Raw genomic sequence first — 11,943 nt, 5'->3', positions numbered from 1 at the left:
GATTGAATTGCATTTGCCACTTTTCTTTCCACCTGTCTGCTCTATGGATATCTTCCTGCAGTCGACAGCTTTCCTCCTCACTCTCAACCACAGGAACAATTTTTGTATCATCTGCAAATTTCTTCATCATGCCCCCTACATTTCAGTCTAAATCAATGATCTGTACCATGAAAAGCAGGGACCAAGTACGAAGCCGCATGGAACCCCACTCGAAACAGCCTTCCAGTCACAAAAGCACCCGTCGATCACAACCGCTTGCTTCCTGCTACTCAGCCAATTTTAGATTCAACTAGCCAATGTCCTTTGCATCCAATGGGCTTTTACATTTTTGACAAATCTGCCCTGTAGGACTTTGTCAAAAGCCTCGTTAAAATCCATGTTGATTTCATCAATCGCGATACCCTCATCGATCCTCATTGATACCTCCTCAAATAATTCAATTCAAACGACCATCCCTTAACAAATCCACGCTGACTGTCCTTGATTAATCCGTGCCTTTCTAAATGACGATTCATACTTCAGCTCGAGTTCAGGCCGACTGGCCTGTATTTACTCGATCTATCCCTGTCTCCCTTTTTCAACAATGGTACAACGTTAGCAATCCTCAAATCCTCCTGCACGACGCCTTTTGCCAGGGTGGATTGGAAAATGATGGTCAGAGCCTCCGCTATTTCCTTCCTTGCTTCTGTTAACATCCTGGGATATATTTCATGTGGGCCTGCAGATTCAGGTCGAGCGATTTGAGGACTTCTTTTTCCTCTTTGCAAACGTTTGTCCCGCAGGTCAAGATCACAAGTCTTGTTCCAAATTAGGATGTCTTCCGGCTTTGAACCTCAAATCGTGAATTATACCCCGATCCCAATGAGCCCAGAAACAAGAACGTGTCCTTAAATTAATGTGTTACAGACACATTCTCTGAGAGGTCTGTCTGTGGAATTAAAGGGCGTTTTTGAACAGTCATTCTGTTATCCGTTTCCTCCTGAAACCTGAACAAATACGAACACCACATTGTTATTTTGTCGCTTTATTCCATAAATTAGGTAAAATAACGAGCTGCACAAGGCACTGCTGGGAGTTGAACCCAGGATCTCCTGTTTACTAGACAGATACTTTAACCAACTAAGCCACAGCGCCAATTGATGACATGGGGCCCCCACCTCCTCACTAATATCTATCAGCGACACTTCAATGTTGGGGGTTCAGGCCGTTTTGTCTCTGTCCATTTCGCTTGTCCGTTCACCTGTGCATCCCGACACTGACTGCATTTCTCGCTGAGTTTATCTTTGTGCATCCTTCAGTGCGTTGATACATGGATGATTATGTGTGATTGTATTTGTGACATTAAATAAATCAGGGCTTCAGACAATTCTCGCTCTGACATTGGAGAACTATTGAGCCGAACTTTACAGCGGAGTGTTGTTTATTGTGGTGCTGAAACTAAAAAAATCGTAAGAGGAGCAAAAAGGGAAAAGGAGAAAAACTTATGATTTAAAATGAGGACAACTCTCAAGGTTTTTACGAGTATATTAAGAGAAAGAAGGGAGGCTGAGAGTAATGTGGGCTGCTTAAAGACAGATGGAGGTGATATTGTAATTGAAAATCAGGAAATGTCAGAGTTGCTAAATTTTTACTTTGCATCGGTCGTCACAGAAATGGATGACGCTATCATACCAGAGACACGAGGAAAACTGTTAATAAATCAAGGGGATTCAGTACAAGTAAAATGATGGCAATGGAGAAAATGAGGAGGCGAAAGATAGACAAATCTCCAGGAGCTGATGGTTTCCACCCCAGGGGATGAAATGGAACAGGTGAGGAAATTGTACATGCTTTAGTCATGATCGATCAAAACTCTCTTGATTTAGGAATTGTTATTTAACGAAGCGCATCTTGATTGGAGGCTTGTGTTTGAGAAAGATCTCGAAGTGATAATTGAGAACAATTTTACAACACCAAGTTATAGTCCAACAAATTTATTTGAAATTTGGAATTTAAAATAAATTTGTTGGACTATAACTTGGTGTTGTAAAATTGTTTACAATTGTCAACCCCAGTCCATCACCGGCATCTCCACATCATAATAATTGAGAGTCCGAAAATAAAGCTGTTTGGCAGGAGCGCTGATGCTGTCGGTTGTTCGCTGCTCTCGTGTTGCACAATTGTTAAGCGTGCGTTACTTATTTATAGCAGTATGGGCTCCAGAAATGACCAGGTTGTGAGTTCGAGCGTCTTATAAAACAATCAAATCTTTTACTCCGAACATTTTGATCGGAGTTCAAGGTAGAAATGGTATCTTCCATAACGCAACTTGTTAACAACCAGTCGTTTTTACAATACGCTCTTGTGGGAATTTGGGTTCCTCTGGCCTACCGTCTTTCAATAGCAAGTGCCAGTTTACTTGTTCACAGGGGGAGAGGGGGCTTTTAGCGGCAGCTCATATGGCAAAGGGGCCGGTACAAGATCTTTAAATCTAAAGAACCAAACACACAATTCTTCTTTTCTTTAATCCGATATTCATCGGTTGGAAGTTTCGTGTTGGGAAAATTTGGAAGAGAAATATGCTGCCTGGTTTCACTGTGTCACGGGTGAAATTATTCAGCTTTCAGATGTTAATACGATGAAAGGTCGAGATGCCTTTTCCAACTCCCGTGTGGGACAAGTTCAGCTTTTGAGCCGCTGGGTAAAGTGCTATTTTAATTGCTGCTAACGAATGACACGACATTTGGCACAAACAAGAAGAATTGTAAACTCACGAGTTCACTGTTCATGTTTCTTACATCTTGTTCAACAGAAACAAGGATTCTCCTCAACACGTTGCTGAGAATTTTATCAAACGGACCTCACCCTCGTTCGACGACTGCAGGGATAATTCAGAGATCTCCCATGAATATGTACGATGGGAGCTTATGTGGTATCGAGCCTGGGTAGCTCAGTCTGTAGAGTATCAGACTTTTAAAGTGGGCAGTGAGCTGAAGGTCCAGCGTTTAACTCCCTGGCCAGGCTCCAAATTTCGGAACAGCTGGCAAGCTGTGACTTTGTAGGGGGAACTGAGATGTGTTGTCAAAGTTTCGATAGTATCTTGTTTCCCAGGGATGGGCAGTAATGCGCCGTCTGAGGCGGTTCCCGATCAGGAATTCAACTTTACTGTATTAGTTCACTGTATTAATTTCGCAAAACTCATTCAACTCTGTAAAAAAGACGAATACTTGTTCAAATCGCCATTGATCAACCAGTAACTTTCTGTTTCCGGCTGAAAGAAATGCTGACTTTTTTATGCGTAAATTCACCAGGCCGAATTTAGGGAGGTCAGAGGAGAAGTGAAAAAGGAAATGAGAGGCAAAGAGAAATATGACGATAGACTGACGGCCAACATAAAAGGGAATCCAAAAGACTTCGACAGGCATGCAAACAGTAAACGGGTAGTCAGAGGAGGGGTGATGCCGATTCGGCACGAAAAAGGAGGTCTACTCATGGAGGCAGAGGGGATTGCCTGGGTACCAAATGAATACTTTGCATCTATCTTTACCAAGAAGCTGCTGCCAGAGTCTCAGCAAAGGAAGTTATCGTTGAGATTATGGATGGTCTAAAAATTGCTAAGGAAGAGGCACTTGAACGGCTGGCTGTACTTAAAGTAGATAAGCCACCCGGTCCGGATGGGATGCATGCTCAGTTGCTGAGGGAAGTAAGGGTGGAAATTGCGGAGGTACTGGCTATAATCTACCAACATCCTTAGATATGTGGGTGGTGCCAGAGGACTAGAAAATTGCAAAGGTTACACCCTTGTCCAAAAAAGGGTGTACGGCTAAACCCAGCAATTATAGGCCAGTCAGTTTAACCTCGGTGGTGGGGAAACGTTTAGAAACGATAACCCGGGACAGAATTAACAGCCACTTGGACGAGGGTGGATTGATTAGGGAAAGGCAGCACGGATTTGTTAAAGGCAAATCGTGGTTAACTGACCTGTTAGAGTTTTTTGATGAGGTAACAGAGAGGATAGATGAGGGCAATTCAGTTGATGTGGTGTATAAGGACTTTCAAAAGGTGTTTGCTAAAGTGCCGCATGGTGGGCTTCTCATCAAGATTGCGGCCCATGGAATAAACGGGGCAGAAACAACATAAATGCAGAATTGACGAACAGAAGGAAACAGATTACTGGTGAACTGTTGTTTTTCGAACTGGCGAGAGGTGTACAGTGGCGTTCCCCAGGGATCAGTGCTGGGACCACTGCTTTTCTTGATATATATTAATGACTTGGACTTGAGTGCACAGAGCACAATTTCAAAATTTGCAGGTGAAACAAAACTTGGAAGGGTAGCAAACAGTGATAAGAATAGTGATAGACTTCAAAGGATATGGACAGGCTGGTGGCATGGGCGGAGACGGGGTAGATGAAATTTAACGCAAAAAAATGCGAAGTGATACATTTCGGTCGGAAAAACGAGGAGAGGCAAAATAAACTCCAGGGCACAAATGTAAAAGCGGTAGAGGAACAAAGAGGGGTTTATGTGTACAAATCGTTGAATGTGGCAGGGCAGGTTGAGAAAGCGGTTAAAAAGCATACGGCATCTTGGGCTTTAGAAATAGATGTATAGAGTACAAAAGTATAAAAGTATAGAAGTCAGGATGAAACTTTATAACACACTGGTTCGAACACAACTGAAATTTTGTGTGGGGTTCTGGACACCGCACTTCAGGAAAGATGTGAAGGCCTTCGAGGGGGTGCAGAAAAAAAATACTATCATAATTCCAGGGATAAGGGACTTTACTTACGTGGATAGAACGGAGAATCTGAGGTTATTCTCCTTGGAACAGAGACGGTTTTGTCGAGATTTGATAGAGGTATTCAAAATCATGAAGGATCGAGGCATGGAAGATGGAGAGAAACTGTTCCAATTGGCGGAAGGGTCAAGAACCAGAGGACAGAGATTTAAAGTTATTGGCAAAATAACCAAAGGTGACATGAGGAAAAACTTTTTTACACAGCGAGAGGTTCGGATCTGGAATGCACTGCCCGAGGGTATAATGGAGGCAGATTCAATCGTGGCCTTCAAAGGGGAGCTGGATAAGTACTTGAAAGGAAAAAAAAATGCAGGGCTTCGGGGAAAGGCGGGGGAGTGGTTCCAGCTGGATTGCTCTTGCAGAGATCTCGCACGGACTCGATGGTGCGAATGGCCTCTTTCCGTGCTATCAACTTTCTATGATTCAATTCTATGTGTAGGTTGCAATACAAAGGGAACAGAGCGTGCCATAAATCGGCACGACTCTCAGTATCCTCACAAGCAATGTATTTTAAGAGCAACTAATTCTGAAACGTCTTACTTGATAACTCAAGTCGTGCACTCGAAAGCAATTTGGTAAAGAGAGACTAATATTGGTGACTGGAAATAGTTAGTGCACAACTTGATATTGCTGTCCACCCGAACAGAAAACGAGATTGAATGGATCGAAGTGGTCTGAAAGCATGGTCGATCGGCTGTGAGACGCAACCAACTTTCACACTGGCTGCACAACTAAAGTAACAGCGGCTCGTTGGTCTAGGGGTATGATTCTCGCTTCGGGAGTTTCATTGAGTGATATGCGAGAAGTTCCGGGTTCAAATCCCGGATGAGCTCTCATGTGTTTCTCCTTTTAGTGAAAAGTCACCAATTGTCTTCTCACATCTTTTCAGTTTTGCTGTTGGTGGAACTGAATTATATCCAGAGGATGTTTGAGCTCCAGTGGACTAAATGCCGAAGTTTCGTGGACGCAATACACATGAAGCAAATAAAATGTCTCAAGAAGATGAGGAGATTGAAACTCAATTTCGATTTTTCCCAATTCAGGCGGATATTAGATGACGGGATAGAAAGCCACATATCCAAGTTTGCCGATGACACCAAGATGGGCAGCATTGTAAGCAGTGCAGATGAAAGCATAAAATTACAGAGAGGCATTAATATAATAAATGGATGTGCAAAATTGTGGCAAATCGATATGAATTTCGTCAATGTGAGGTCATCCACTTTGGACCTAAAAGGATAAATCAGCGTACTTTCTAAATGGTGAAAAGCTCGAAACAGTGGAGGTCCAAAAAGACTGAGGTGTCCATGAACATACATCATTAAAATGTCATGGACAGGGACAAAAATAATCAAAAAGGTTAATGGAATGTTGGTCTTTGTATCCAGAGGACTAGAATACAAGGGGATAGGCATTATGATACAGTTATACAAAGCTCTGGTTGGACCACACCTGGAGTATTGCCTTCGGTTCTGGGCAACGCACCTTAGGAAGGATATATTGGCTATGAAGGGAGTGCAGCGTCTATTTACTAGAATGTTACCTGGACTCCAAAGTTGAAATTACGCGGAGAGATTACATAAACTCGGGTTTGCCTCGAATTCAGTAGATTAAGTGCAGATTTGATCGAACATGTCAAAATATTAAGGAGAACTGATGGGGTAACTAGAAAAAAAAAGATTTCCGCCCGTTAGCGTGTCTAGGACTCGGGGACGCAGCCTAAATATTAGGGTCAGGACTTTCAGGAGTGAAGTTGGGAAACACCTCTGCAAGCAAAGGGAGGGAGAAGTTTGGAATTCTCTTCCGCAAACTGCAGTTGATGCGAGCTCAATTGTTAATTTTAAAACTAGAAATTGATAGATTTTTGTTAACCAAAGGCGTTAAGGGATATGGGGCTAAGGCGATAATATGCAGTTACGTTACATATCAACCGGGATTTCACTGAATTGCGCATCAGGCTCGAGGGGCGAAATAGTATACTTTTGCTCCTCACTGTTACAGAATGATCCTGCATTGTATCGGGAATCGAACCAAGGTCTCCAGCGTAACAAGTAAGAATTCGACCCCAAGCACCATCAATGCGCGCGTTTGTAACAGCAGCATGTGTCCATTTGGAATCCGATCTGAATGAACATGCCGTTTACAGCTGCGGTGGCCGAGTGTTTAAAGCGTTGGACTCAAAATTCAATTGAGGTTTTCCTGCCCAGGTTTGAATTCTGCTCGCAGAGCTACTGTTTAAAGATCACTTCAGTGCTGAAATAGATTAATTGGAGTTCATTTTCCGCATTTATCTCCCTCCAAGAATGAGAGATTCTCCAGCGTGGCCGGTGCTTTTCATTAGTGTCAGATCTTCTCTTGCAAGATTTCAAGACCAGAGAAGGAATCTCTCCCAGTCTGTAACTTAAATTCTGGTAGTTTGCAAAACCAGACATTTATACTCTTTATTTTCTTTGCATGCATCTCTCTTTCTCTCCCTGTCTCTGTCTCTTGTCTCTCTGTGTTGTCCCCGATGGACTTCTCAGGCTTCCTTGAACGGCGATGGCTGATCTAACCGGCAACAATAGCAGAGAAGGGTAAAGAAAAAAAAAGACTGAGACAGTAGGAAAAGGAAAGGTACAACCCAGCTGATAAATTCATAGCTAATGTTTCCACATTCATGGCTGTTCGCTCTCATAGTGAATGAAAGCGGCAATTTGAGTAAAGTATACTTATCGTAGAGTGTAAACTATGACGATGCCGAGACAGACGACAATGTCGTTTCAGAGCAATTCATTCTGTAAAGTATTACTTGATAATAAAAGTCGTAGATTCAAAACGATTTTGATAAAGAGAGACTAATATTGTTGATTTGAAATAATTAGTGTAGAACCTGAAATTGCTCCACACGGTATATCGTACAAGAAAGCGAGTTTGAATGGCCATGATGTTCTGAAAGGATGGCGGATCGGCTGCGTGGCAGCGAAATTTTACACTGGCTGCACGGCTCTGTTGCCAGTTGATCTTTGGATCTGATTCTCGCTCAGGGAGTTTTACTGGCTCAAATCCCGGATGACCCCTGATGTGTCCCCGTTTTTGCTCAAAAATCACCAATTGGCTTCTCACATCTTATCAGCGATGCAAAAGGCAGGTTTGACTTATCTCCAGCAGAGCATGTTTGAACACCAGAGGGCAGAATGCAGAGGGTATGTCCACGAAAGACACGTGGACGAAATGAAGATAATCTTTCAAGAAGTTGTCCAGATTGAAGCCGGCACATGAATTTCATGTGCCGGCTTCAATCTGTACAACTTCTTGAAAGATTATCTTCAGCATGGACTTCAGCAAAGCATTTGACAAGGTACCGCATGGTAAGTTGTTACATAAGGTTAAATCTCATGGGATCCAAGGTGAGGTAGCCAATTGGATACAAAATTGGCTTGACGACAGAAGACAGAGGGTGGTTGTAGAGGGTTGTTTTTCAAACTGGATGCCTGTGTCCAGCGGTGTGCCTCAGGGATCGGTGCTGGGTCCGCTGTTATTTGTTATTTATATTAATGATTTGGATGAGAATTTAGGAGGCATGGTTAGTAAGTTTGCAGATGACACCAAGATTGGTGGCATTGTGGACAGTGAAGAAGGTTATCTGGGATTGCAACGGGATCTTGATCAATTGGGCCAGTGGGCCGATGAATGGCAGATGGAGTTTAATTTAGATAAATGTGAGGTGATGCATTTTGGTAGATCGAATCGGGCCAGGACCTACTCCGTTAATGGTAGGGCGTTGGGGAGAGTTATAGAACAAAGAGATCTGGGAGTACAGATTCATAGCTCCTTGAAAGTGGAGTCACAGGTGGATAGGGTGGTGAAGAAGGCATTCGGCATGCTTGGTTTCATTGGTCAGAACATTGAATGCAGGAGTTGGGATGTCTTGTTGAAGTTGTACAGGGCATTGGTGAGGCCACACTTGGAGTACTGTGTACAGTTCTGGTCACCCTATTATAGAAAGGATATTATTAAACTAGAAAGAGTGCAGAAAAGATTTACTAGGATGCTACCGGGACTTGATGGTTTGACTTACAGGGAGAGGTTCGACAGACTGGGAATTTTTCCCTGGAGAGTAGGAGGTTAAGGGGTGATCTTATCGAAGTCTATAAAATAATGAGGGGCATAGATAAGGTCGATAGTCAAAATCTTTTCCCAAAGGTAGGGGAGTCTATAACGAGGGGGCATAGATTTAAGGTGAGAGGGGAGAGATACAAAAGGGTCCAGAGGGGCAATTTTTTCACTCAAAGGGTGGTGAGTGTCTGGAACGAGCTGCCAGAGGCAATAGTAGAGGCGGGTACAATTTTGTCTTTTAAAAAGCATTTGGACAGTTACATGGGTAAGATGGGTATAGAGGGATATGGGCCAAATGCAGGCAATTGGGACTAGCTTAGTGGTATAAACTGGGCGACATGGACATGTTGGGCCGAAGGGCCTGTTTCCATGTTGTAACTTCTATGATTCTATGATTCTATGAATTTATCCCAATTCAGGCGATCTCATGGGTACAGATGCAAAAGTTAAAGGAAGCTGCATTGGCCTGGAACCAAACCCCTGGATTCGCCGTCGGCAGGCGAGGGTTCGACCCTGAACCACCAATCCACACACGGCTGCAGGCTGCACGTGTCGCGTTGGATACAAGTCTGGAACATGCGGTCTGGCAGAGTTCCTGTGATGAGCCTGCGCAGTCGACAACCGCGTGCTACCTGTGGGTGACCAAACGAGTGGGTTAAGCATGGCCTTGAAATTCACTGAGATTCGAAATCACTTCACACCGCCACTGTAAAATGGTTAAATCAATAAGAGCTGTAGTTACCAGGCAGTATTTACTTCTCTCAGAAATAAAGTTATAAACCAGCCTTACCTCCACCTCTAAGATTTCACGACATGCGAAGAATTTCCTTTAAGATGCAGCTTAAATTCTGTTCAATCACACAATTGGAGATTTATACTATTTTTCTTTTCATGTATCTCTCTATCTCTGCGTTTCTTCACTTTCTGTGTTGCTCCCTAATGGACTTATCAAGCTTCCTTCAACGGCCAGGTCTGGAAACCCCGGATGGGAAAAGGCTGTCGGATCTTCGTCCAATTGTTGGATTTCGACGGAATGAGTTTTGCTATTTTCCGTCTCCGTTTGCGGAAAATATAAACCCAGATGGGATTTCCCCTCCTCGGGTCCGGTCACCTTCGGGTAATGGGAATGAACCCGATCGATCACTCGGTCTTAATATCTGTATTCTCATTGTTTAACAATAAAATTACTGGGTTACAGTTATTTTCAGGACACATTTTAGAAATTAATACATAACAGACATATTCGAAAACTAGAAGCACGTGGGATTAAAGGGTCGGTGGTAACGTGGGCAAGTAATAGGCTGAGGGATGGGAGGCAGAGGTTAGTAGTGAACGGATGTTTTTCTGACTGGGGAGAAATATGCAGTGGAATCCCCCAGGGGTCGGCATCAGGACTATTGCTTTTCATGTTATATTTCAATGACTTGGATGTGGGAATAGGGAGTACAATTTCAAAGTTTGCGGATGATACAAAACTTGGCAACGGAGTAAATAGTGACGAAGATAATAGCAGACTTCAGGAGGACACAGACAGACTGGTGAAACGGTCAGTCACGTGACAGATTTAACGCCTATCAGTGTGAAGTGATGCACTTTTGCATGAAGAACATGGAGAGGCAGTATAATCTAAATGGAACAATTTATGGGGGTTCCAAGAGCAGAGGGACCTGGGAGTTCATATTCATAAAACAGGGCAAGTTGATAAGGCGGTTAAGAAAGCGTATGGGATACTTGGCTTTGTAAATAGGGGCATTGAATACAAAAAAGGAAATCATACCAATCCTTACAAATCAGTGGTTAGGCCTCAGCTGAAGTATATTGTACAGGTCTGGGCACTGCACTTTAGGATAAAAAGGCATTGAAGAGGATTCAGAGCAGGTTGACCTGGATGATACCAGTGATGAGGGACTTCGGTTATATGGAGAGATTGGAGAAGCTGGGATTGTTCTCCTTACAGCAGAGATGGTTAACGGGAGACCTAATAGAGATATTCAAAATAGTGAGGGGTTTTGAAAGAGCAAGTAGGGAGAAACTGTTTCCGTCTGGCAAGTGGGTCGGTAACCAGAGATCACAGATTTAAAATAATTGGGAAAAGAACGAGAGGGGAATTGAGGAGAATTTTTTTCACACAGAAGGTTGATAAGATCTGGAACACACTTTCTGAAAGGGTGGTGGAAGCAGATTCCATGGGATCATTCAAAAGGCAATTGGCATAATTGAAGAGGACTAATTTGCAGCATTATTGGGAAAAATCTGGGGTGTGGGTCTAATTTGGACAGGTCTTCGAAAAAGCAGACACTGGCACGACGGCCAAATGGCCTCCTTCTGTGCTGTAAGATTCTATGATTCTATGATTACCTTCTGAATCATTGCAATTGATGCTATTCAGCGTTGAGCAACCAAGAAAATTATAACCGTGATATTCGGATTCTCCATTCCCTTATGAATATCGCAGCTTATAATGTCCAGGCGGGGGTGGGTCTGAATGGGGGATAGAGTGCGGAGATTGGAATGGAAGTCCAGCAGAATGAACTTGGCCTCATCAGTTTTTGTTACTTTTCCAACCAGTTGCCCGAAGCAGGCGGTGAACCTTCTTCCCGAGAGAGGATCGTCATTTCAGTTCAGAAGGAAAAAGGTATCAAGAAAATCGGGTAAAACGCACACAGAATGATCCGGGACTGACAGCACATCCCTTTTAAACAGACACAGACACGGAATAATCCGGGACTTACAGGACGTCCCTTTTTAACAGACACAGACACGGAATGATCCGGGACTTACAGCACATCCCTTTTTAACAGACACAGAAACTGAATGATCCGGACATAAATTATCATGATGGTACATACGTTTCTCATAGGTTGAACATTAGATTTACTCTTTTTACAATGACACCACTGTACAATCTGATACTTCGCGACCTTACAATCTCAACACCAACCTGGAAGGAACTGTTGCTGATTTCAGCAAATAATGCAAAACCCTCTGTCTGCCGTTTCGAGAAGGATGGGACTTTGACCAGACCTTCTGTGTGGATTGAAGGAGAGAAACAAAACTTAAACACAATAA

General features: G+C 43.2%; 1 non-coding gene across 1 annotated transcript; it reads right to left on the bottom strand.

The window, feature by feature from the left end:
• Window positions 1-1,060: 1,060 nt before the first annotated feature.
• On the bottom strand, window positions 1,061-1,134 carry trnat-agu (transfer RNA threonine (anticodon AGU)). Its single transcript has one exon. It is a non-coding gene; the product is annotated as a tRNA-Thr (tRNA).
• Window positions 1,135-11,943: the final 10,809 nt, after the last annotated feature.

This window comes from Heptranchias perlo, unplaced genomic scaffold, assembly GCF_035084215.1.
Source record: "Heptranchias perlo isolate sHepPer1 unplaced genomic scaffold, sHepPer1.hap1 HAP1_SCAFFOLD_73, whole genome shotgun sequence".
In the NCBI taxonomy this organism is placed as follows: Eukaryota; Metazoa; Chordata; class Chondrichthyes; order Hexanchiformes; family Hexanchidae; genus Heptranchias; species Heptranchias perlo.
This window is presented reverse-complemented; position numbering and strand designations above follow the sequence as displayed.